Here is a 27,217-nt window from a genome sequence, read left to right as displayed (position 1 = left end):
GACAAATGAAAACCAACTTGGGGAAATGGGAGGTGTAAAGGGAAGTTCCTGTACAAGGGAGAAGTTGTTTTGCCCCCTAAATTTTTCATAACAAAACTTCTCTTATGGGGGAAGGTGGGAGATGGGAAGGGATGGAAAGGGGAAACAAAGGAGGAGGCAAAAATGCTTGGTAAGAAATGTACTCAGCCGGGCGCTGGTGGCTCACGCCTGTAATCCTAGCTACTCAGGAGGCTGAGATCTGAGGATCCTGGTTCAAAGCCAGCCCGGGCAGGAGAGACCGTGAGACTCCTATCTCCAATAAACCACCAGAAAACCGGAAGTGGTGCTGTTGCTCAAGTGGTAGAGCACTAGCTTTGAGCTGAAGAGCTGAGGGACAGCGCCCAGGCCCAGAGTTCAGGCCCCACGACAGACCAAAAAAAAAAAAAAGAAAAGAAAAAAGAAATGTACTCATTACATTGCTCATGTAATTGTAACCCCCTGCATGGTATTTTCACAATTAAAAGCAAACAAACAACAAAAAACCTTCTCTTACTCTGTGCACAGCATGGTAATTGGGCTATATACATCATGTGACCACCAAACCTGCATCATGTCCACACCTGAAGGTCATTCAGCTGTTCATCCAAGTGCATCGGAAATGTATGAATCTTCTGGAATCGTCTCTTCATTTCACATTTTTTGTTCAATTCTCACACCAAACAGAAAACAATATTTCTGGGGAACTTGTTCTGTTCAAATTACTTGGAAAAGGTAGTCTGCTAGATCTTCCAAAAATTGACTAGGTGATTCACCTGCCTTTCAATCAGATAAAACTTTCTGACAAAAACTTTAACAAAAATGCACATCTACAAACGCAATGGCCCTCAAAACATACAATTATTTCTACTCCCTCATGTGACTCATAGGTAAGGGTTCATTTGCCTCCCAGGTTACCTCTCCCCTAACCTCCTGAGCTTCCACTTCCCAAGTGCAAAACGAAGATAAATTTTTTACCAAGTGTATTGGTGCTTGACAGAGACCTCATGAAGTGGCTGGTCAATAAAAAAGAAAAAAAAAAACTATTTTAACTATTTTTACTTTTTCATCCCTAAAGCTGTATGATTTCACCACTACCTGTCCATCAATCATGCTTAGTCTTCACTGTGCACCAAAACCACTGGGGAAGAGGGTGGGGTAAAATTTCACTTTGTCTAGACCTGCTGGGATTTAGGTTCTCTCGGTAGAGATTGGGCCCTGCATCAGAATTAATTTTAAAGCTCCAAGGCTGATTATAATGTGCAGCCAGGATGAAGAACCACAGATGGGTCTTCAGGCATCCACGGTTATACACACACCTGTGAAGTCCCAAGGATTTCTGAGCCAATCAGCGCCGCCTGCCTTCCTTCCAGCCTCGGGGACAGATGAGGCCCTGGATGCGGTGATGACGACGAACCAAATACTGCTCTTGAGGACCCAAGGCAACTGATTCCACACGGTAGAGCCTTGCCTCCCCCGTGACAGTTCCACTGGGGAACCTTGACCCTTCCCCGAGCCCCCGCAGCGCCCACACCCAGCCCCCTCCCGCCCCCAGCACGTGACTCGACACGCGTCAGCTGCACGCGGACTCCATCAAAACAAAAACAGAGGAGCCAGCCGGGTGGCGGCGGGGGCGCGCGGGGGCGGCAGTGAGCGGCGCGCGCTCCCGTCACTGCCCAGAGCCGTGACCGCGCCCCCACCACCCCCAGCGCCACCGGCCGCGCGCCCCGGCAGTTGGGGGCGGGAGGGCAGAGGGCGCCACCCTGTTTACCGCCGGGCCCCGCCCGCGCCTGCGCTCCCGGCCCGGAAACGGTCTCCCCGGAGCTAGCTGGAGCGCTAGCGCGCACCCACCCGCCGCGCGGCCCTGGGCGCTGCGTGGGAGGCGCCCGGCCCCGCCGAGCCCCCCCCATCTGCTGCGTGTCACCCCCGTCACGACTCTGCTACGCACTTCGCCCCCAGCTTGCAGCTCCGGCGCTTCTGCAGACCCCCTCACGTGGCTGCCTCCTCCCTGACACCTCGCTCTGGGGTGGCGAGCCCCAGCGTCCAGGGACCCCCCCCCCGCCTCGGATATCACCCTTTGGGGACCACCAAACCCACACTCTGCGCCCTGAGCGCACGCGACGCGGGGAGCGTGGAGAGGGCCACCGCTGTCAGGAGCCCACAGGGTTCCACATGACGAAGCTCCGAGCTCACCCGCACCGTCGTCATCGCCCCTCACGCAGCAGCCCAGCCGTGAGCTCAGAGACGTGTCAAGCGGCGCGGGGCGGGGGGGGGGGGGTCCTTGATTTTTCTTCCTAATTTTAAACACCCCTTCCCCCCAAAAACCCCAAGTCGCAACTCTACCCACGCGCTCACTCAGCCACCCCATGTCACCTTACACACGAGAGACTTAGCAACCAGAAATGCCCCCCACACACACCTGCGAGGTAACCGGCCTTCTGGAGCGGGAGCCCCACCCACCCCCGCTGGGCTGGGGTGCAAGCAACAGGGTCCGCGTCCCCACGCCTCGGGAAAGGGAGGGCGAGGCAGCCCCTCGCCCCGCCCGTCCCTCGTCTCCGGAGCGAACCTAGGCATCCGGCGTCCCTCCGGCAGAAGAGACCAAGTCAGCGGTCCGGCTCCTGGGAGAAGACGCCCCCTGCCCGCATTTCCCGCCGCCGCCTCGGCCACGGCCACGGTGGGAGACGGGAGGAAGGCGGAGTTGGGGATGTTGGTCTCGGCGGAGTGAAGAGGTGGGATCTCGAAATGGAAACAGCCCCCCCTCCCCGCGCGCCCTCCCCCTCCTCCTCCTCCTCCTCCTCCTCTTCTGTTTACCTCAAGTTTGAATTTTATCTGCGCAACATTAGCTGGAATGCGGACATAGAAAAAAACCACACAACTCCCTCAAGCCGGCAGCGGCTCCGGAGGAGCCATGTGGCACCCAGCCACCGCCAAGGGGAAAAAGTGCTCTTAGCAACACAAACATGGCGAAACAGCTCCGACATGCCCAGTTCGCGCAGCAGCCCTACCTTCCCTTGCCCTTCTGCCCCACATCCCGGCAGGAACCGCGGACCCTTCCCGGGGGCCCAGGAGGGCTCCCCGGAGCCTGAGGGTGGGAACCCAGGTCAGACTGGGGGGGGATGAACCAGAGCCCACCCGGGAAATATTCCGGATTGGCGACCATACCCTTCAACCTGGCTGGGCGTAAAAACACCTTGGTCACATACCCCTCCCCTGGGATCCAAGCGACCACCAAATGGCTCTCCCCGGGCCCGCTAGACCAGCTTTTCCCACCCCACGGAACTTACCTCCGGCTCTGGCTGAGCACAGGCTGCGGCGATCCCTGTTCTGGTTCCTTCCCAGCCAGGCGAGAAGAGAAAATGATGCGCACGTAGATTCTTCCAGAATTTCCCCATTGGTGATCACGAGACTTGGGAGACAGGTGCTGGGCTGGCCGAGGCTGCCGGCTAAAAGTTGTCTGTGCGGGGGGCGGCGGGGTCTCCAGGCCAGGGCCGAGGACCCCCGTTCCCTGCCCCCCCCCCGTTGTCGCCCACTTGTCACGCCAGGCTGCTGCGTGCGCTCGGCTGCAGGGGAGGTGGCGTAGTTTCTCTTCCTCCCACCTCTTCTCACTCACTTGTTTTCGTAGCCGTGGGCTCTCCTAATGCTTTCCTCTCCACAATGTTGTTTCATTATATCATGTCCATCATGTGACACCGGAGAGGCCTCTCTATGGAAACTTAAAGGGGCTCCCACGTGACTGCAGCAACAACAGCAGCAGGACTGGCGGAGGCCTCGGCGATCGTACCACCACCCACCAGGAGCCCCTCGCAGCATCCCGAAGGGGCTTCTGGCGCTGCAGAAGCCCAGATAAGGGAGCCACAGCATCCGGGAGCTGTGGCGTCGGTGAGTGCGTGGAGCCCGTGCTCATTACACAGCAAGCTGAACAGAAGGAGCGTCCTTAAATCCTTTCCTACAGTCACAAAACCCACGCTCTGTTAAAATGACATTTCATGGCTCCTACTTTATTTCCCCCAAGAGCAATGAGTTTTCTACCAGACCCGATTAAATTTTACAAAGTCAAAAAGAAAAATTGGATCTGTTCCTCTGCAAGTCAGTCATAGACCGCTAGCAGAACAGAAATGCCCAAACAACAACGAAAACAGTGAAGCATTTGATAATTACTCTCACCAATTGTAAGGCTTTCTGGAATTACATTCCTCTGGTAACTGTTGAAGATGTTCGCAGGAGGCAAGTGCAATGCAGTTTTTTTCTTTTCCGAAGCTATATTAGGGCTTTGTTGCTGACAACAGTAAAAAGTTGTTTGTGTCAGGAAGTGAGGTATGAAGATAGGACCTGCAAGGTAGAAACAATACCAAAGTGGCAGTTTTTGCATTCCTTTGACCACACTCTTTCAAATGGTGACAAGAGCACTGTCTGCTGTAACGTGAGTGGTATTTGGTAGGACATAGTCATTAGGAAAGCATTCTTATCCTTTAAATCATAGTGTGCCTGCTAAGCACAAGAGATTAAATATACATATGTATATACGTGTATAGAGGAGTATGTGCATTTTTATGATGTTTTGAACCACTAATCTTGGCCTGGTTTCTAGCATTTAACTGGAATATTTAACAAACAACTTTGAAAGACTTAAAAGTCCTGTGATGTGCTGAAGCTGTAACAGTATTGAGTATTTCCAGTATTACTGACTCACAACCCCCATCGGGTTTTCTACTTTAAATTCTAATGTTCTGTCTTCAAGTTTTTATGGGGCATGGGGATTTTATCCTGTAAATCTATGCTATATTACTGTTACTTAGTTTTGGTTCATGCCCTTCCATTTATCTAAGGAAAACTGGACTAGGGGAAATTAGGGAGAAAATTCCAAAGAACTCTAGAGTAGGATGGAACATTTTCCGTTCTTAGGGCCTTGCCTTGACTATCTCCTCTACCTCATCCGCCATGATAATCACTATAACTCTTCTATAACTCTTCTAATTCTATAAATCCTCCAAGTTTTATTTTCCAATCTCATGCCTAATTCTTCTATCCCTTTCCTCTTTTCAGTTCTAGTCTCCCTTTTCTGCCTGGGTCTGAGTTCAGCTCTGGCCTCCCCTAATACTTGTTCCTAATCTTTCCCTTCCAGCAGGGCCCCCATCCCCTCTTCCTTGGTCTCTTCTCTGAACTCTTTTCTCCTTACCTTTCTTGGACGGCCTTTAAAATTCTCCAGGTCTGGTCCTCGACTTGGGGGGTGGGGGGTGGGAGAGGCTTTTACCTTCTTTATCTGAAACAGCCTGCCCCTTACAGGGGTCTCCTTCACGCCCTCCTCTCTGGTCCCCTCTCCCAACTGAGATCAAACCCCAGCATTCCTCCAGGGCTTGGCCTAGTCAGCTGGAGCTTCATTTTGTGTTCGTGCCCCTGGGCCCCGTACCCCTGGGCTGGGAAGGAGTGTGTGATCCCCGAGGGACCACGGCGGATCCCATGGGCTGGGATCCCTAGCTCGCCCCCTGCGCCCCTCCCGGTCTCGGGTTGAGAAGCTTCCTGGGTGGATGGTTTGGACTTGCTGCCGCAGCTGCGGTTCTGCTGTGTCATGCAAGCAGGCGGCGGCGGCGGCGGCAGCGGCGGCGGCGGCGGCAGTGGCAGTAGCGGCCAGAGCTCCAGGGGGAGGAGGGGAGGAACCTGATCCTCCGGTAGAGAAGGGCTGAGGCAAACATCGAGCTCCCCCAGAGCCACCCAGGAGCTGGGAGGGCTCGGCTACCCCGGGGGGCCCTCCCTGCGGGGCAGAGGGTAAGTGGGGCGGCACAGGTGGTCGCCTTGGGAAGGGAGTGCGCAGGGGGGTTAGGTGGGGAGGCGGGAGCTTCAGGAGCCACACTGGCCCAAGTGAAGGAACTCAGAGTTCAGCTGAAAGGGACGTAGACTATAATAAGGGACCCAACCCGAAGCAGCAATAATTATTATTCTAATAACACCCTGCGACCGACCGGGGCTGCACAGTGTGGAGTTCTGTATCCCCACTCTGGATTGACTGGAAACAATGATTAGGACTGGAGAACCATCATACTAGCAATCCAGGTGCTTTAGGTTACCCTTGGATCGAAGAATCCAAACAGATCCCATATTCCTCCAGCCTTGCTGAGATTTCTGGGTTGCCATCTTCAAAACTAGGCAAGGGGATGGGAAACCTGCCCAAACTCACTTTACCTATGAAAATAATGCTCTTGGCCAAGGGCCCTAGACAAACAGCCTCTGGTGCAATTAAACAATCAATAGGCAAAAGAGCTTCACCCTCCCTCCTACCCTAAAGCTCTTTCAACCTGGGATGGAGCTTCACTGGACTTAAAAGAGGAAGAAAATGTGTTACATTCCCTTCCACCCAACCCCAGTCAGCCTGTCCACCACCCAAATCTGTGCGAGATACGCTTCTGACAGATGCTGCACTACTGCATGGAGACCGACTGAAACTCAGAACAATTTCACCTCCTGTGCCCTTTGCCTTTTGCCCATAGGGGATTCAGAAACGTAGCAGACCATTACTTCTTTCACCTGTGTATAATTCTCAGGACAGCTATTATTATTATTATTATTATTATTATTATTATTATTATTATTCCTTGTCATTTCTCTCCTAGACATTTCAGAAAGCACTTCTGAAATGTGCTTTTCTTTTTTAATGTCAGTCATACATTTAAAAGTAAAGGGTTGAGGGGATTAACTGAAAGGCTAATGACTGTCTCAAAAGCACATATGGTTGCTAGGGAACTCAAACTCATCCAGCTCTAATCACCACTGGGTTCTGTGGAAATCAAACTGCTCAGAGTGTTATTAAAATGAATGGCATTTAGTTCAAGGCTTTCTTGCTTCTGTTGTAGCATCCTGGATTATTATCGATTGCCTCACACCCACATATCTTGTTTTCCAAATTTGATTTCTGTATTTGCGTCACAAACAGGGACACTCATGACTAGACCAGTCAGGTTCACTTCCTGTTTCTCAGAACTCGTTTATATTTGGTCTCCGAGCACTAGCTGGTAAAATATTATCACACTGCTTCTTTTCAAAGAAATCTTTAACTTTCCACTAATAGAAAATTACCCCAATTAAGTGCTAATTCACATAGAAAAACATCATTATTTCAGGAGTAAGGTAGACTGTCAGTCAACTTTAGTAGCCACTTCAGAAAACTAGTCTTGAAATGTAAAGCCTAGAAAAACCCATCATCTTTATTTCTTTTCCTCCACAATTGTCATTCTTCAGCATTGGAATTAAACTAAGGTAGAAAAAGAGATTTAAGTGTGATATTTCTAAAATGAAGTGCATGTGCACATGCACATGTGTGTGCACGCGCGTGCATACACACACACACACACACACACACACACACACACTATACACTGAAGCTGGAGGAATTGTTTTGACTAAATAAGGCATAGAACTGAAAGGAATCCGAGCCCAGGAAGGAAGAATAAGCTTGGGCTACTCTGTGACACTGGTAGCACAAAGTGAAATTACAAGGCCATGCTATAATAGATAACCCCTCTACTTGGTGTACTGAAAGTTTCTGACCAGTGCCCCAATGTCCTAGAACCAGGTAACTTTGCTTTTCTCCCCCAGTTCCTTCTTTGTAACAAGGATATCACAAAGGCAATAACATAAAGATATGACTATTTAATAGTTCGGTTTAGATGGGAAAAACAAGGGCTAGGAACAACAGTGGCTAGACAAACCCTGGGTTCAATCCTCAGCACTAAAAAAAGTACTGGCCTAAGGGTTTCTTAAATTTTCTTGCATTTACAAAATCCTGCTTTTGGACTGAACTCATTACATAACTTCAATTTTAGCTGCATTTTGATTTTGTACTGTGTTAGATCATGGTGATACAAAACAACAGTCTCTGCCCTACAGGATCTTATAATGAAGAACCAGTGAGTACACAGTTGATCATATAACAGTGAGGTGCTATTTACATGTGAGCTCATAGGAGAAACCTAACCATAGGAAACAGGTCTTGAAACAAGTAGGGAAGGATGAGTAGAAGCCACCCAGCTAAGTGGGAAAGTTAAAGGAATGGTATTTTAGGAAAGAGAATATTGTGAAGTTCTTGACGTTAAATAGTATATCAAAGGAACCAGCATAAAAGACAGTGCCCAGGAGGTAGAAGCTTCTCCATAAATATTTTATTTTATGCATAGCACAAGTCCTGAAGTCTAGTCCTCAAGGCTATCTAGAAAGATTAACATGGTCTTATATTGTGAAAGGTTTTGTCTAAGAAGTTTGAACTTATCTAAAGGCCAATGGAAAGCCATTGATTTTTTTATGTGTGGTTGTTTTTTGTTGTTGTTGTTTGGTCAGTAATGGAGTTTGAATTTAGGGCCTAGGTACTGTCCCTGAGTTCTTTTGCTCAAGGCTAGTGCTCTACCACTTTGAGCCACAGCTCTATTTTCAGTTTTCGGGTGGATAACTGGAGATAAGAGTCTCATGTCTTTCCTGCCTAGGTTGGCTTTGAACCGTGATCCTCAGATCCTGAGTAGCTAGGGTTACAGGCATGAATCACCAGCACACCTGGTGATTTTTAAGTGATTAGATGTCCATTTTAGAAAGATCATTCCAGTTCAGAGAATTTATTAGTAACACTATTAAGCAGGGAGAGTAGTTAGGATATTGTTTGAACATTATAAAAGCAAACAGACTTCTAAGACAGCAAGACTAGAAATAGCAGGAAGAGAAGGATTCAATAAATACTTAAAACAACTGGATTTGATTATTGATTATATTTGAAGGACTGAGAAATGGAAAGAAATGTATGGCTTAGGTAAATGGAAGGATGGATATATCATTCATCACAATGGGAAAATCAAGAAGAAAAGCAGGTTATGGAAAGAAGGTAATTAGTTTACATATAAACATGTTGAGTTTCAAGTGTCCATGAGATGTCAAAGTGAAGCTGTCTACTACATAATTAAATAGATCTGGAGTCATCTAAATAGATGAGAGTTCATGGATATAGATGGAACTCAATGAGAAGATATACAGGAAGAAAAAGAGGAGGACCTACTATGAAATCCTATTGAAATGCCAACATTTTAAAACATGAGGACAGAAGGATACAGGGGAAGAATATCCACAGAGTCAGGAGGACCAGAAAAGCCGAAGAAATTTATATCAACAATATTAGCCCTAGCTGAAAAGTCAAGAAAGAAGAATTTAAAGTCCAAGGAGGCCATTGGTTTATTCGCTAAGAAAGATATTGGTAAAGGGAAGACAGAAACCAGATGGCAGTGAGTTGAGGACATGAGAATAGAGGAAGTAGCTAGAGGAAATTCTTTGAGATAAGTAGAAAAACCAGCCCTAGTGGCACGTGCCTGTAATCCTAGCTACTCAAGAGGCTGAGATCTGAGGATTGCAATTTGAAGCCAGGTGGAGAAGGAAACTCTTCCGATCAATCACCAAAATGCCAGAAGTGGAGTAATGGCTCAAGTGATAGAGCAGAGCTAGCCCTGAGCAAAATAGCTCAGGGATAGCTCCTATGCCTGAGTTCAAGCATCTAGGACTGGGAGACAGAAAGAGAGGAGAGAGAGAGAAAGAGAGAGAGAGGAAAAGAAAAGGAATGGAGGTAAGTAGGGAGGGAAATAAATGTATGTCGGAAAATACTTAAATTTATGGTATGTGAGGTTAAAAATTATATAGGGGAAAAAAGAAATAATAAAAAATCTTGGATTCTTTTACTATTTTTCACACTAAGTAGCATTATTACCTATCAATGGCTCAAGCCAAAGAGCATGCAGACATTCTTGATTCCTCTCTGAAGGTACTGAGTTTTTGTATCCAATCCATGAAGAATTCAGATCAAGTCTTCCTCCAAAACATTTCCAAAATCTGTCTCTATTGCTACCACCATTCTAATCCAAGACACTATCCTTTTTCTTCTTTGCACCAATAATAGCTTAAATGGCTTTTCTGCTTCCATACTTGCCCCTATTCATCAAAGCACAGCTAAATACATAGATAATGCATCATAAAACATAAAGCACAAGCCGAGTGCTGGTGGCTCACGCCTGTAATCCTAGCTATTCAGGAGGCTGAGATCTGAGGATCGAGGTTCAAAGCCAGCCCAGGCAGGAAAGTCCGTGAGACTCTAATCTCTAATAAACCACTAGAAAACCAGAAGTGGAGCTGTGGCTCAAGCAGTAGAGTGCTCGCCTTGAGCTGAAAAGCACAGGGACAGTGCCCAAGCCCAGAGTTCAAGCCCCACGACCAACCAAAACACAAAACAAAAAAACCATAAATCACAGTGCTCACCTTTTCTCTTCACAAGAAACATGCAAGTTATAATTGCAATGAGAGGTATTTATATATCAAGTTCACAAAAATCCTAAAGTTTAATAGCAAACTTAGGTGGGCAGATGGGGAAGTAAGCATGTTCCTACACAGGAAGTAGGAGGGAAAGTTGGTACAATGTTTGTGAAGGACAAGTTGACAGTTAATCGCATTTTAAATATACAAAGCCTTTGACCTAGTAACTCTGCTTTTACATATTTACCAAATAGATTCACACATATATGGAAGGATGACTCCTTCAGGACCCTCACCAAAGCATTATTTATATCATTAAAATTGGAAAACAACCATCAATGGAGAAGTGGTTAAATAAATTACAGCAGAGCTCTATATATGAAAGATAGGCAGTTGGTAAAATTTGTGAGGCACTTCCAGATATATTGATAAGGAAATATCTTAATACCTAAGTTTAAAAAAATTAAGACAAAGAACAACACATCTGTTTTGCTACCTGGCATTGCATTTCTTCTTTGAAAAATGAATTATACTTTTTAATCTGAAAATCATCTGTGGGAAGACTAAATAGAACAGGGAAAACATATTTGTGGATACAGCAGTAGAAAGGGTATTTCAGTGGGTGTGAGAGATGATTGGTGAAGGTGGTAGCATGCCCAGAGAAAGAAAGCTCAGAACTGAAGAGCTATCATAAGTTGCTTAATGAGTTGGGTGTGGTGACACAGTTGTGTAATCTTAGGTACTCCAGAGGCAGAAGAGAGATAGGGTCCAAGAAAAGTAGGACCAGGACTAAGCCTGAATGGAAAATAAAATTGGCAATGGAGACAGAATCATTAATCAGAACATAAAAGTAGGAGACTGTGGGGTCAAAGGAACTAAGAGAAGAATGCAAGAAGGAAGACCAACTTGTTAAAGCACTGACAAAGGGTCAAGGAAGATCATTATAACTTGTTCCTCTCATACTCCCTAAGTGCCTCCAAGAGTTGGATTCTTTTGTTTATTTTGGCATCTCTGGAGCTTGCCATATGCCTCACACATAATAAATGTCCAGTAAATTTTCATTAAATTCAAGAGAGAAGCACACAGGTTATAAAAACAAAGACATAAAAATCTGTTTGGATCTCAAAAAATAAATGAATAGAGCAGGTACTATAGTGTATAACTGTAATCCTAGCACTTGACAAGGCAGAGCTAGGATTCTGAGTTCAAGGTCAGCCTGGGCTAATAGTGAGACTGTGTAAAAAAAATCAAATAAACAAATGGATGGATAGATGGGTATTTATTTGATGTTTTTTGAAACCTAACTTGATCATAGGAAGCATAAGTTGCTCTTGAGTTAACATAAATTGGATGATATAAAGTACCTTCTAAACCATTTTGATTAGTAATATCTGCCTGGTCAATCATTTTTATCTTTACTTAGGTGCTGGATGATAAGATAAACAATTTGTTTTCCCCATCCATCACCCATCCTGATGCAGTTGATGGCATCCATGGTGCCATCACAGTTCTACAAGACATGTAACCACTTCTGGGCTGTCCAGCCCTAGTTCCCCTTCTGGGGAAAATACAACTCTAGGCAGAGTGAAGACTTTTAACCTGTTAAGATGTACTACATGCTTCTCAGTATGTTATTGTTTCTGCATAACAATATTGCTATCAGAATAGACCATTTTCAGAGAAAAGGAGGTGAAAATCTACAAGAGTGTCCTTAGGCAGGGTATCTAATGGTGCATGCTTGTAATCCCCGCACTCAGGAGAAACTGTAGAGACATGAAGACCACAAGTTTGAGGCCAGCCTGGGCTATGTAGCAAGGTCAACGTTAACCTGAGCTACAAAAGTAAGGCCTTGTCCCCCAAACTAACCAAGCAAACAAACAAAAACTATTCTCATACTTACCTGGCAATGAAGATATCAGGATCACAAAGGTGGTTTTCCTGGGGTAACACTCACCCATTGCATTAGGAATTTGCCGATTTCTGTAATTTCCTCAAAGTGGGAAAATTGACTGCATTATTTGTGATAATGGGGTTGCAAAAAGAAAAAGGGCTGTAGAATTAGAAATTTTAGGAGTAAAATCATAAATCTAGTTTAAACAATCTTAAAAATGTGACATTATTTAGTTTAAACATTCCCTATAAGTGAAATAAATATTTTAGGCTCTTCTGTCTCTGCTGCTATCCCATGTAATTTGTGTAGGTTCAGTCAATAATGTTTTCAGAATGACAAACTCACATTAAGATATATTTCTCAGGATATGTCCCTACCAGTTAGGAACTTGGCTGGTTTCATAGGGCAAACAAGAATTCTTGCTAATTGACTTTGTAAACATGTGAACCAAGAGAGAAAATAGTGCCATCCCAGGGGAGGGGGGGGGGAGTGCAAGCATGCATACTGCTCCTGTGGCGTGAATTCAGGGTCTGGGTGCTGTCCCTTAGCTTTCTTGCTCAAGGCTAATGTTATATCACTTAAGCCACAGCCCTACTTTTTTTTTTTTTTGGGGGGGGGGGTCCGGTTGTGGGGCCTGAACTCTGGGCCTGGGCACTGTCCCCAAGCTCTTCAGCTCAAGGCTAGCACTATACCACTTGAGCCATAGCACCACTTCCGGCTTTTTTCTTTTTGTTTATGTGGTGCTGAGGAATCGAACCCAGGGCCTCATGCATGCAAGGCAAGCGCTCTACCACTGAGCCACCTTCCCAGCCCCACCACAGCCCTACTTTGGGCTTTTGGTGGTTAGTTGGAGATAAAAGAGTCTCACAGAATTTCCTGCCTGGGCTGGCTTTGAACTGTGATCCTCAGATCCCAGCTTTCTAAGAAGCTAGGATTACAGGCACCAGGCTCTACTAATTCTATTTTTTAACTGTGTTAATTCATTCTATAAATTCCTATTAATGTTCTACTTCTTACACAATGCACTACTTACTGGGAATGGAATAAAAAATAGATCACTGAAAAGACATCTACATAGTAGATGAAAAATATAATAGCTGGTAAGTTCAGTAAGAATTGCCTAGATGTATCACAGTAAAAATGCATACATGTAATTATTTTTCTCCCTTTTTGGCATTATTGGTTTGAGTTCATCATAAGCAAGCACTCTTACCATTTTAAAATTTTTATTTTATTGTAAGGGTGATATACAGGGGGTTTACAGTTACATAAAATAGTGAGTACATTTCTTATCAAACATTGTTATCCCTCCTCATTTTCTCCCACTTACCCTCCCCTCCAAGTTGTACAGTTCATTTCCAACATCTTGTCTTGTGAGTATCACTGTTGTATTAGCTCACCCTTGTCCTTTGCCTCACAATTTTGTTATTCTCCTTCCCTTCCCCAAATTAAATAAACATATATACAACACACAGGGTACCAAAATCAAAAACAGTGACAACAGGGGATAAAACAAAGGGGGGAGGGAGAAATAACTTCACACAGTACATTAAAAAAAACTCATTTCCATATTTTGGTGTTCATTTTGATTAGCATAATTTTATATGGTCATATGTACATAGCTATTGAGCTATTGTGATTCTCTGCTAGGACTATCCTAGACATACACTAATTATTACAAATGGGGGAAACCATCAACCTTATGTTTCTTTTTTTCCAAATTTTTTATTGTGATTAAGTGGTTACATAATTTCCCAAATTTCACAGTATTGTGGGATAATGATGCTAAGTTAAAGTCACAAACACACTCTAACTTTCATGGAGCAAATTGTCTATCATGCTCTATAACGTTTATGAGTTCTATGAGCTTTGCAATACAGTTATTTCTTCCACATTGGGTGATATGTACATTTCTTTTGTTTTGCACAGCATCAGCTGTTCCCTCTTTCCCACTTGTTCCCTCCCTCCCATCACTGCCATTGAGTTGCTTAGTTCATTTTGATCAATGTCCAGTGCAGCTGATGGGTCCCACTGCTGTATGTTTTTCCCTGATTCCCTCTAGTTCTGTGTCATCATCCTGGTTTACCTCCAGTGTGCACATATATACCATATATGTGATCAGCAGCATGGGGTTATTTAGTAGTGATTTGACCAGATGAGTGGAAGTCCTTTGTTTCTGAAGTCTTGTTAATTTTGTCATATCACCTTACATTTTGGATTTACATCCACTTATCAGGGAGACCATGTACCGTTTGTCTCTTTGCTCTTGGCTTACCTCCCTCAACATGATTTCTTATAGCTCCATCCATTTCCCTGCAAATGCCATTATTTTGTCCTTTCTAATGGCTGCATAATATTCCATTGTGTATAGATTCCACAATTTTTGGATCCATTCATCTGTGGTGGGACATCTGGGTTGTTTCCATATCCTGGCTATTATGAACAGTGCTGCAATAAACATGGAAGTGTATGTGTCCTTGTGTACTGGTTCCTGTTGTTCAGAATAGATTCCTAAAAGTGGTATGACTGGGTCATAAGGGAGGTCAATATTTAACTTTCTGAGGACCCTTCAGACTGCTTTCCAAAGTGGTTGTATAAGTGTACATTTCCACTAGCAATGTAATAGGGTTCCTCTTTCTCACATACCCTCCAGCATTTGTTGTTGGCTGACTTCAGGATGTGGGCCATTCTGACTGGGGTAAGGTAGTATCTCAGGGTTGTCTTTATTTGCATTTCCTTCACAACCAGGGATGGTGAACATTTCTTCATGTGTTTCTTTGCCATTTTTATCTCTTCTTCTGAGAAGTCTCTCTTTAGTTCCCTTGCCCATTTAGTTAGTTAGGTTTGGGAGGGATTCGTTTCTTGAGTTCCCTGTACATACTGGATATTAACCCCTTGTCTGATATATTGCTGGTAAATATTTTTTCCCAGTTAGTTGGTTGTCTTTCTAGCTTGGTTGTTATAGCTTTAGCTGTGCAGAAACTTTTTATTTTAAGATAGTCCCATTTGTCAAGTCTCTTTCCAATTTGTTGTGACCCTGGGACTCTGTTCAGGAAGTTCCTGCCTGTGCCTATAAGTTCAAGTGTCTCTCCTACTCTGTCCTGCAGTAGTTTCAGAGATTCAGGTTTGATGTTAAGGTCTTTAATCCATTTTGAGTTGATATTGGTGCATGGTGATAGGCTGGGGTCCACTTTTAGTTTTCTGCATGTGGCCACCAGTTTTCCCAACACCAGTAGTTGAAGAGGCTGTGTTTCTTCCACTGTATGTCTTTGGTTCCTTTGTCAAATATCAGCTGACTATAGGCGTGTGGTTTTATTTCTGGATCTTCTATTCTATTCCATTGGTCTTCAGGTCTGTTTTTGTGCCAGTATGCTGTCTTTGTTATTATAGCTCTATAGTAGAGTTTGAAGTCCAGCACTGAGATCCCTCCCATGTTGTCTTTTTTTGCCTAGAATTGTTTTGGCTATTCTAGGTCTTTTGTTGTTCCATATGAATTTGTGGATTGTTTTCTGTATTTCAAAAATGTATATCATTGGGATTTTAATAGGAATTGCATTGAATTTGTATATTTTGTATATAATTTTGGCAATGTTGCCATTTTCACTATATCAAGTCTGCTGCCTATCCAAGAGCATGGAAGTTCTTTCCATTTCCTAGTGTCTTCTGTAATTTCTTTAAGTTTTTACAGTTTTCGTTAAATAGTTCTTTTACATCTTTGGCTAGGTTAATTCCTATTTTATTTTGGGGGGGATTATTGTGAATGGGGTTGCTTCCTTTTTCCCTCTCTGCTTGTACATTGTCAGTGTACAGGAAGGCAAGTGATTTTTGTGGGTTTTATATCCTGAGCGAGCCTAATTTTTTGGGGTCTGGCTTATTTCACTTAATTGGATTTTTGCCAGGTCTTTCCATTTCCTTATGAATGGGGTGATGTCATTCTTTCTGATGGAAGCATAGAATTCCATATGTGTATATACGATATTTTCTTGATCCATTCATCTCCTGAGGGGCATCTGAGTTGGTCCCATAATTTAGCTACGGTAAAAAATGCTGCAATGAACATGGTTGTGCTGGTGGCCTTGTTTACTCCTGGGTAAATGCCCAGGAGTGGGATTGCTGGATCATAAGGGAGCTCTATGTTTAGTCTTTTGAGGAATCTCCATACTGCTTTCCAGAGTGGCTGAACCAGTTTATATTCCTACCAAAAGTGTAGTAGCATTCCTTTTTGGCCATGTCCCCACCAGCATCTGCTGTTACTTGTTTTCTAGATAAGGCCATTCTAACTGAGGTTAGGTTGAATCTCAACGTGGTTTTGTTTTGCATTTATTTTTTTATTTTTGTTAGTCATGGGGCTTGAACTCTGGGCCTGGGCACTGTCCCTTAACTCTTCAGCTCAAGGTGAATGCTCTGCCACTTGAGCCACAGTGCCACTTCCTACTTTCTGGTGGTTTATTGGAGATAAGAGTATCACAGACTTTCCTGCCCAGGCTGGCTTTGAAACGTGATCCTCAGATCTCAGCCTCCTGAGGAGCTATGATTATAGGTGTGAGCCACGGGTGCCCGGTTTGTTTTGCATTTCTTTATGGCCAGAGATATTGAACATTTCTTCATGTGTCTATTGGCTATTCTTACTTCCTCTCCGGAGAAGTCTCTTTTTAATTCTTTAGTCCATTTATTCATGGGGTGGTTGTTTCTTTGAGGATTTGTTATTGGGGGTTTAATTTTTTGTGCTCTAGGTATATTTTTTGTATAAGGCCCTTGTTTGTTGTATAGCTAGTAAAGATCTTCTCTGAATCTGTGGGTTTTCTATTTATCTTGCTAGTTATATCCTTTTACAAGTAGAAGCTCTGCGGTTTAATCCAATTCTATTTATCCAGTCTTTATTCAATTTGTTGTGTTTCTAGATCCTTATTTAGGAAGTTTCTGCCTGTGCCAAGGAGCCCTAGTGTATCCCCCTATCCCTTCCTGTAACATTTTCAGGGTATCTGCTCTGACCTCAAGGTGTTTGATCCATTTGGCATTGATTCTGATGCAGGGTGATATATAAGGATCTAATTTCAGTTTTCTGCATGTGTATAGCCAATTCTGCCAGCAGCATTTGTTGAAGAGACTGTCTTCCATGTGATAATTTGGGCTCCCTTATCAAAGATTAGGTGGCCATAGGTCTGTAGGATCATTTCTGGGTCCTCAATTCTATTCCATTAGACCTCAGGTCTGTTCATGTGCCAGTACTAACCTGTTTTTAAAACTACAGCAATATAATAAGAGTTTGAAGTTTGGTATTGATATTCCTCCAGCACTGTTTTTCCTGCTAAGGGCTGTTTTTGCTATTCAGGTCTTCCCTTATTCCATATGAATTTTTTTGATTGCTTCTTCTATTTCATTGAAGAATGTTGTTGGGATATTGATGGATATTGCATTGATTTTGTAGATAGCAGGTCTCCCCCAAGAGGGCTTATTCCATTGCCTACATCCCTGTGGAGATCTCCTTAAAGTAACACACATTTTCATGATACTAATCCTCCCAATCCAGGAGCATGGAGATTATTCCACTTTCTTGCTTTCTGCCCAGGGTGGGCCTTGTACTTCATTCCTCCTACCTAAGGCATCCTATAACGTGGGTTGACACACATATACCACCATATCTGACTTGTTTCTTGAAATGGGGGTCTTGCTAACATTTTTGCCCAGGCTGGCTTCAAATGTAAATTGTTCATATCTCTGCTGGAATTACAAGCATCAACAACTGTACTCAGCCTCTCTGCTGTCTTTTAAGCAACAGATAGGCATTCAGACAAAACTAATTTTAAATTTGAACTCCTTTTGCATCCCAGTTGTATGACCTTGGGCTAATTATATAAACCATGTTAAGTTTCAGTTTCATCTTTTTAAGATGGAGATAATAATACTGAAGGAGCTTGTGGGGATTAAATAAGACAGAGCATGTAAATCAGCTAGTGTGGTCTCTAGGACATGCTAAGCCATCAGAAAGTTGTAGCTATTATTGAATTATAGCACTAAGAAAGTATGTAACTGTTCATAAAAAACATACAATCTACCAGGCCTAAGTGAAAACAGAAGCCAAAGTGGCATGGTCATAGATCATACAATAAGCACCTGCCATGTTTTCCCTAGAAACAGCTGCTGGGTTGTCTAAGAAGCCACACCTGCAGATCAAGCTCCCAGCCTCCCTCGCACTTAAATGCTAGTTCTAATGGGGAGAAAAGCACAGCAATATGCATTAAAATGTAAAATGTAAAGTCTGCTTCACATCTTGCATTCTTTAAGCCAGGTCAGCTGTGAGCCTCAGACACTTGTAGGTTCCATGCACTGTGCCCTTCCTCCAAACCTGGATTTCCACCCTCACCATGCCTCTGTTTCTTGCCCTTGTACTTTGTATCCAAGTCTCCCCCTAGATATAGGACCCAACCTAGAACCCTAACCCACTTTACCATGACACTGCTATCTTGTTTAGTTCAGCTCTCCCCCACAGAGGGGTTATTCCATTGCCCACATCCCTGTGGAGATCTCCTTAAAGTAGCACATAGGTGGCTAATGTTCAAGAGTAAATCTACTGCTGCAGTAAGTACAGACGGCTCAGGGCTAATAGCTTCCTGAAGTTCATCTTGCTGTGAGGTGCCAGGCTGTGCAACACCTGCTGACACTTCCATATTCCAAGTTGGCTTCTGTATTCATTACCTGTGCCCTGGAGAGAACCCCTACTCTAGATTTGGCTCAGGCCTTCTCTCCACCAGTCATGTGTTGTCAAGACAAAACTAATACTATGACAAAATGATTGGCACAGGGCACAAGGTAGGAATGATGGAGGACTTTCTGACATCAACTAACAACACTGTTCTGCTGAAAAGTGAGCATCAAAAAGGTCCGATTCCATGCTTAAGTCTAACCAGAGGAGTATATGTGAAATAAAAGTGGCAATTCAAGGGAAGTAACAACGGCACTCTTGAAATTGTAATAGCCACAGATGGCAATTCTACATTCACCACCCTGAGTGGAAGAAGAATGAATTAAGAGATCATATGGCCATAAGCCTTTGTGTGGTCAGAAACCAAGAATAAAATGACTTGGGAAGTATACTTTTATAAAATCTGTGACTCTAGTAAAGAACAATGAAACATGAAGAAGAAGGAGGAGAAGAAGAAGTAGTAGTAGTAACGAGGGGGGGTGGGGGGGAAGGAGGAGGAGGAGGAGGAGGGGGGGGGAGGAGGGGGATGGGGAGGAGGGTGGTAGTTGTTCTGATAACCTCTTCCAGTCCTTCTCCCTTTCTCTTTTGGGCAGTTATTGAGGATTGAACTCAGGGCTTCGAACTGGCTAAATAGATGATCTATCACTTGAGCCACACCCCAACCCATTTATTTTTGGCTTTAGTTTGTTTTCTTTAGATAAGATCTCAAATTGTTGCTCAAACTGGCTTCATAACAAGATCCTCCTATATCTACCTTGTCTGCTGCTGGGATTACAGGCATGGGCCACCAGATGTGGCACTTTGAAAAATTCATATTTTTACATTAGGAAATGTAGAAGAAGGTATCTGCTGAAGTCTCACCTTATCAGGGATGGGGCAATGTGTACATTTCAAAACCTGCCAGTGGATGCTTGAAATTGCAGATAGTATCAAACACTATATACTATGCTTTTTTCTTCACATATATACTCGTGGTAAAGTTTAATTTATAAATTACAGAGAATAAGATATAAATAATAACTATGGTAGAATAATATAAGAAACATTATTTAAAACTTATATTGTTTTGTCACCTGTAACCCCAGCTTCACTCTGAAAGCTAAGGCAGTAAAACCATAAGTTCAAAGCCAACCTAGGCAATTTAGCAAAAGCTATCTCAAATAACTTTTGAAAAGGGATTTGGAACAGGGTGTCAATGCCTCACCTCTGTAATCTTAGCTACTTACCTAGACTCATGTCCAACAAACCACTAAAAAGCTGAAAGTGGAGCTGTGGTTTAAGTGGAAAAATGTAAGCCTTGACCAAAAAATCTTGACCAAAATGGAGGCTGAGATCAAGGTTCAATACCAGCCAGGGTAGAAGACTCTTACTCTAATTAACCACCCAAAAGCCAGAAGTGGAGCTATGGCTCAAGAAGTAGAGTGCCAGAGCCTTGAGTGGAAGAATAGAAAAGTATTTGAAGTATAGCTTAGTGAGTATTTGAAGTATAGCTTAGTGGTAGAATGTCTATCAGAGTAAAGTCTCTGGGTTCAACCATTAATACCTTCGCCCCTACATACACACCTGTTTATTTCAGAAAATTTCCATTTAATATTTTCAGATCACAACTAAGGATAAACTGAAACCAAAGAAAAAGAAAACTTGGATAAGGAGAGACTACTGTATAACAAGGCCATGTTCAAAAGAAGGGCTCAGATCTGTGGTAATAAATCGATAAGGGTTAATGTCTACAAACAGCTGGAAGTATTAAAGAACAAATAGTTATTTTCATATTTTTTTAGTGCTAGAAGCCTAGCACTAAAGGACCTCTCACATGCTAGACAAGTGTTCTATGCCTGAGTACAAATTTTTATCCCAATTTTAAATGCATCTAAATGTTTAATGTGAAGTGAGTTTTTGTTTGTTTGGTGCTGGTATTGGGGCTTGAACTCAGGGCCTTAGCGCTGTCCCTTAGATTTTTTTGTTCAAGGCTTGCACTTTATCACTTAAGCCACAGCTCTACTTTCAGCTTTCTGGTGATTAATTGGAGATAAGAGTCTAGGGAATTTTCCAGCATGGGATAGCTTCAAACTGTGAGCCTCAGATCTCACCCTTGTAAGGAACTAGAATCACAAATGTGAGCCACCAGCATCTGGCATGAAGTAGTTTTTGAGGAGACTCAAAAGAGTCATAAAATTGGATTGTATCTACAATAGATGGTTTTAGAATAAGGAATTTGGGGGTTCGGTCATCTAGCTCTACTAGTATTCATTGCTTGCAGCAGATGAGTGGTTTACTTTCTGTCTCAAAGTGCCAGTGCTGCCAGTGGCCACTAAAAGATAGGAAAGTCAGTCAGTGATTAGCTGGGATGTAATATTGGGAAGTGCAGTACCCCATGGACAATGCTGAAGAAGAGTATGAAAGCAGCAAATACTTAAAGACAGGACTGAGTCCAGCAACAGCAAAAACCTCTAAAAAAAAAAGAGACCTTTGAAGAAAGTGACCATTGAGAGACGACCAAAGCCAAGTAATCATACAAATGTCCCAAGTCAGGATTAGATGGAGGCAGGGAATGTGTATAGAAAGGATCAGGCATGATGCAGAAAGGAATAAAGACCTGCTATGTCTAAGACAGGGGCAGATGGATAATGGCTTATTATTGGGAGAACATTTTGAAATGTGCCTGGCATATAGTAACATTATGTGCCATTTTGCCCTGCCTCTTTAAAATCAACTGATGGACTTAATGCTTTGGTTCTATAAGGTCCAGCTCATTTAGTTTCAATTCACCCTCTTGGAAAGTTCCTTTGAGAAAGGAATTAGCTAAAGAGTATAGGTGTGGGAACATAAAACAGGAAAAGACATTGCAAAGTAGTTATGACTCTGTTTAATACATATAAACACACACACATATGACAAAGAGGGGTCCAATAATTAGAAAAGAAAGACATTATATTTTGCTCATGAAAAATACAAAATACAATTAAGAGACATTACTAGAACAAATTCAGGGCAGAACCAATTTCCTATGGTTCTCTACATATTGTTGAATTGTTTCCAGTTAAAAATTATGATGTATCCAAGTGTTCATAATGCAACCTGACTTTATCTCTAGAGTTAATAGTATTAACAGTGGTGAGATAAATTTTTCAATAGCAGAACATTTGCTATTTTATATTAAAAAAATGAGCTTGATACTTAAGAGACAAAACCTCAGTTGTCCTCTCACATGCTGTCTGTTCCCTGCTGCTCCTTCCTATAGGGTGGTTGTGGAGTTCTAGGTGAGTTGACTCATTTTTATTCCCATGGGCGAAGCAAGTAGCCCAGCCTAAGCCAATCAGTGAATGGCATCCTTTGGCTTCCATAACAATCTCAGGTATGAGCAAGTGACTTAAGTCAGTTCCAAAGAGAATGGCAGGACTTTTGCTAGCAATGCTAAGCGAAAGATGTTTTCATTCTGGAAGTGAAAACAAGTTGGAAACAGAGGTCTTAGGACCTCGAGGGGAGAGACTGTTGAGAATAGGGCTGTCACCAGGGCCTAAGCAAGGAAATTAAGAGAGAAATCTCAGGTCCTAACCAAAGAGTGAGCCACCTGAGAACTTGGTGTGAAGGTCTTGAACTTTTCACTTAACAGAGAGAAAAAGTATACTCTCTGATTCAAAAAGACAAAACAAACATGGCTAAGAAGGAATGGATTACATTTCAGATGGATTAAAGAGCCAAATGTTAGACTAAGGGCATCATTCAAGTAGTAGAATGCCTGCCTAAAAAGCTAACGTCTTGAGTTCAAACCCAGTACCACCAGAAAAAAAAAAAGATTAAATATGGAAAATGATCCATTCAAAGGAAGTGAAATGTGTGGGAAAAAATCAAGTGGAAAAGGTACTTTTTTTTTTTTTTGGTCTGGTCGTGGGGCCTGAACTCTGGGCCTAGGCACTGTCCCTCAGCTCTTCAGCTCAAGGCTAATGCTCTACCACTTGAGCCACAGCACCACTTCTGGCTTTTTTCTTTTTGCTTATGTGGTGCTGAAGAATTGAACCCAGGGACTCAGGTATGCAAGGCAAGCGCTCTACCACTGAGCCACCTTCCCAGCCCTGGAATAGGTACTTTTGACCTTAAGGTGATAAAGGTTTTCATGAGTAAAATATAAAAATTTAGAAATAATCATGAAACTTAATGTAGGAGAATATTTAGTGGAACATTCTAATACTGAAAAGAGATAACCTTACTGTCCAAAAAGAATCATTGCATGAATTGTGGTATGTTCTTAAAATGAAATGTATACATACAATAAAAAGCAGGTTCTAGAAGATGCTGTCACATCAGAAACACTTGTTAGTTATTTTTAAATGTATTTTTCTCAGAAAAAACTGGATAATTACATTGTAAAATATTACCACTAATAACATCCTGATAAAATTGAATTTTCTTCTTCATGACTTCTGTATACTTGGAATCTTCCTCAGTAGACATATAACTCTTGTAGGCAAAGAAAAAAATTTAAATGAAATAGAGGCCCAAGGTGATTGAATGGATAAATTTAAATAAGATTTAAATTTAGATGAGATATTCAAATTTAAATGAGACTGAAAGCTTCTGATCCATATAAACTACTTCTAGGGATACAAAAAGAAATTCCAGATACGATCTTAAATGTGTGGTGAAGAATCATAGAAATGCCGTGTGATCTGGCTATGTAACCCAGGCTGAGCCTCTCAAGTGCTACAGTTACAAGTATGTGCTGCTGCCGCTCCCGTCTGTGTACGTTAAGGCATTTAACAAAATGCTCAATTGCTGTCTAAAATGATTATACATATTTATATTCTGGATATAGTATGTGCATTTATTTTTGTGTCTTTATCTATGCAAGATAACATAAAGTTCTTGATCATTTGCTATGCACAAAGGCATATAGTCTCTGCTTTTACTTTTTAGTGCTATGTATTGAACCCAAGTTCCCAGATAGAGGATTACCACCTATGTTAATTTTTGCCAATTTTTAAAAGTGGGGAAGTGAAACCTAGAACCTCTTGACTGATAAGTGTTATCACTTAAGGCTGGTGTCAACAAGAACTAGCAAAGTTTCATTGAAGTTAAGAACCTGTAGCCAAGCACCGGTGGCTCACGTCTGTAACCCTAGCTACTTAGGAGGCTGAGATCTGAGGATCATCATTCAAAGCCAGCCCTGATAGCAAAGACTGTGAGGCTCTTCTCCAATAAACCACGGGAAAATCGGAAGTGGTGGTGTGGCTCAGGTGGTAGAGTGCTAGCCTTGAGCTGAAGAGCTGAGGGACAGCGCCCAGGCCCAGAGGTCAAGCCCCAGGACCCACAAAAACACACACACACACACACACACACACAAACTACACATTTCCTTCATTCCCACATACCTTCAAGCCAATCCTCATTCCAGACCTCCTAGTAGGTAATAATATCATTTCCTTTAGGCAGAAGCTGAAGGTCAGAGATGTCAAGTTATCCCTTCCTTTCCTTTCACCTTCCCTCCCTCTTTTCCTAACTCACCTTACCCTCTCCCTCTATCCTTCCCTTCCAAAATAGCTATTAAGTGAGAAGATCAGTGACAGTTTGTCATGTTGGGCAGAGATTTTCATGAGATCCTGGTAGACAATACAGTGGACCATGGGACAATATTATACAGTATAACAGATGAAGTGGTTAGACTCCAAAGTATGGATCAATAGGAGGGTTCAGATTGGTAATAATAATACCACCACTCAATGAGGTCTTCTCACATGCAAGGTTCTGTGCAAAAAGAGCTTCCCCCATCTATCATCTCAGTTAATCTGTCCTCTCAACTGGAAAAGCAGGTATTGTTACCTCATTTTACTGGGAGTAAAGCAAAGAGCAGAATACTTTATGAACTTACTTCTGAATATGTATCTAGTAAGTAGAAGAGCGGGGATTTCATCATAAAAAATCTGGGTTCAGAGCCCATAGGCTTATTACTAATATATCTTCCTTTGGTCTTTGTTTTCTGTTATGCTTAATTCAAGTCAGTATCTTTCTAAGAATGATGCAAAGCAAAGGAGAGCCAAAATGCCAAGATTTATTGAGCACTTATGTCAGGAATTATCCTATCCTTCTTTAAGCCTCAGAACCACTTTGAAATGTAGACAGTAGTGCTCACTGATAAGAAAATTGAGATTTAGAGAGCACATGATACATCCAGAGTCTCAGGGCTGCTTGATAAAACCAGAATTCAAATGTAGATATGCCTGGGTCCTGAGCCCTTGCTCTTTTTATTACTTGACTAAAAAATCCAAATATGAAAATATAGTATTTAGTGGGAAAAAATGTAAAATCCTACAATTGGCTTTAAAAAGCCAATTATATAAATCTCAGATGAAAAACCTAGTTTGTCCACATTTCAAGTGCCAAAGCTCTCAGGCTGAGAGTTGATTGTAAAGCGCCATGAGTCAGCAGTCCAACTGTCTGAACACACTGACCGTCTCGGCAAAGCAGCATGACCAGAGTGCCCATGTCCTGCACCAGGGAGAGTGCTCCTACTGCTCTGTACACCGCTAATACCAGACAGGAACAACTGAGACTAATTCTAAGTGCTACACTTTCAAAGGGACTTTGACAGACTTTATGGATATCCAGAAGAAAGCAGCCAGCTGGCAACAAAACACATGGATAAATGCATACATACACATAGATCAAAACTGGATTATTTCATAAAATTGGAACAAGTAAGAAAACAAGATGGCTGAAACCACTTTCAGCTAGCTGTGGGGATGCTCATTAAAGAAAGTCCTCTTCCAGAGGACAGTGGCTGGAAAGACACAATTTGGGCCAATGACATGCTAAAATATGACTGTACCTTGCAGATCTTTTAGGCTCTTGAAATACTAAGCCTGATCCTTTAACATAGCAGGTGCTCTCAAATATATGTTGAAATGTACTACATACATTCCTGGGCAAAAACTCTTAGAGGTTGTCTTGTGGTTGTCTTGAGGCTAGAATGCTGCTCCCATCCATCCTGACCCAGCTTCATCTTCTTCCAATTACCTGCTTCCTTCACAGCTACACTCCCAAGAGAAGTCTCACTCCAGCTTAACTTCTAACTCTCAAGAATTTGTGTTCATTTTATCTTCTAATTACTAAACCTATTGTAACCATCTGACCCCAGGGAGAGCTGTTGATTATTTTCTCCTTGAAGATTATTTCTGCCTCTGCTTGTGACTCACAGGTACCTATATCCCATGCCTCCTTTTCATGGCTCTTTTCCAGTCCCTTCTCCCAGGTCCCCTCTAAAAAGTTGCTTGTATCCTTTTTGTTCAGGGTCCTGGCTTGGCACACATTGTTTGTCCACCTCAGGAACTTCCCTCCTTTAGGAGGACTTACCTAAACCTGTACCTTCATCCCAACCCCTTCCATTATCTATAGCCTTGCCCTTCATTCACACTGGGCATCCTGCTTAATATAGTAGTAATCAACCTCTTTGTACTTGATCTCCTGCTTTTGGCCTAATGTCACTGCACTTCAACCTGTCTGTCTCCTCTACTCTCAAGCCTCTATCTGTTCAGTAACTAGGCTCTCCCAGCTACTTCTAAATCTCCTATGTATTTGCATTACTTTTTATTCCTTTGCTATTATCATGATCCAGATCTTAATCGCATCATTGAGACAACTAAATTGGCCTTCTAGTTGGCTTTTTTTTTTTAGGGGGGGGGGTCCAGTCATGGGGCCTGAACTCTGGGCCTGGGTGCTGTCCCTCAGTTCTTCAGCTCAAGGCTAGCGCTCTACCACTTGAGCCACAGTGCCACTTCTGGCTTTTTTCTTTTTGCTTATGTGGTGCTGAGGAATCGAACCCAGGGCCTCAGGCAGGCAAGACAAGTGCTCTACCACTGAGCCACCTTCCCAGCCCCTAGTTGGCTGTTTTGGCTCCATTCTCCCCTTGCTATAGCTGGATCTTCATGCTGCCATTAACTTTTTATTTCTTTTGGTGGTACTGGGGGTTGAACTCAGGACACTGCACTTGCTAGGCTGGCTCTCTACCATCTGAGCCATGATTCCGAGTCTTATTTTGTTAAATATGAATGATCCCAACTCTCTCCTCTTTAAGAACCTCTGATAATTACTGTCTTCAACATAAACTCTAGATTTCTTAGCTGTAAATCAATTTTTTTTCACAATACAGCTTCAAGTCATTTTCCTGGTCATCACTGCATCTTTCTTTAAACATTTTTGTTTCTTTTCCCATCTTATTCCCCTTTCATAAAAACACTCCTCTGGCCAATTCATCTCTTCCTGCCCTATACCACTAAAACTTCAGGCACTTTCCAGAGAAGCTGCTGCTTCACCTTATAACTAATTTTTTTTTTTGCAGCGTTGAGCAT

The 27,217-nt window shown here is 42.9% G+C and overlaps 1 long non-coding RNA gene and 1 pseudogene across 2 annotated transcripts in view; both read left to right on the top strand.

The window, feature by feature from the left end:
* The first annotated feature begins 5,657 nt into the window (after positions 1–5,657).
* LOC138822169 (uncharacterized) overlaps positions 5,658–27,217 on the top strand; it is a 33,424-nt gene continuing 11,864 nt past the window's right edge. For both annotated transcript variants that reach the window (XR_011370373.1, XR_011370374.1), the window contains exon 1: positions 5,658–5,778. This is a non-coding gene — a long non-coding RNA (uncharacterized lncRNA). The remainder of the gene's footprint in view (positions 5,779–27,217) is intronic.
* Positions 12,174–12,318, top strand: LOC138822170 (U1 spliceosomal RNA; annotated as a pseudogene).

Source organism: Dipodomys merriami, unplaced genomic scaffold (genome assembly GCF_024711535.1).
Source record: "Dipodomys merriami isolate MVZ:Mamm:240054 unplaced genomic scaffold, mDipMer1.0.p SCAF_994, whole genome shotgun sequence".
NCBI classification, from domain to species: Eukaryota; Metazoa; Chordata; class Mammalia; order Rodentia; family Heteromyidae; genus Dipodomys; species Dipodomys merriami.
The sequence above is the reverse complement of the archived record's forward strand: the minus strand, read 5'-3'. Positions and strand labels throughout refer to the sequence as shown.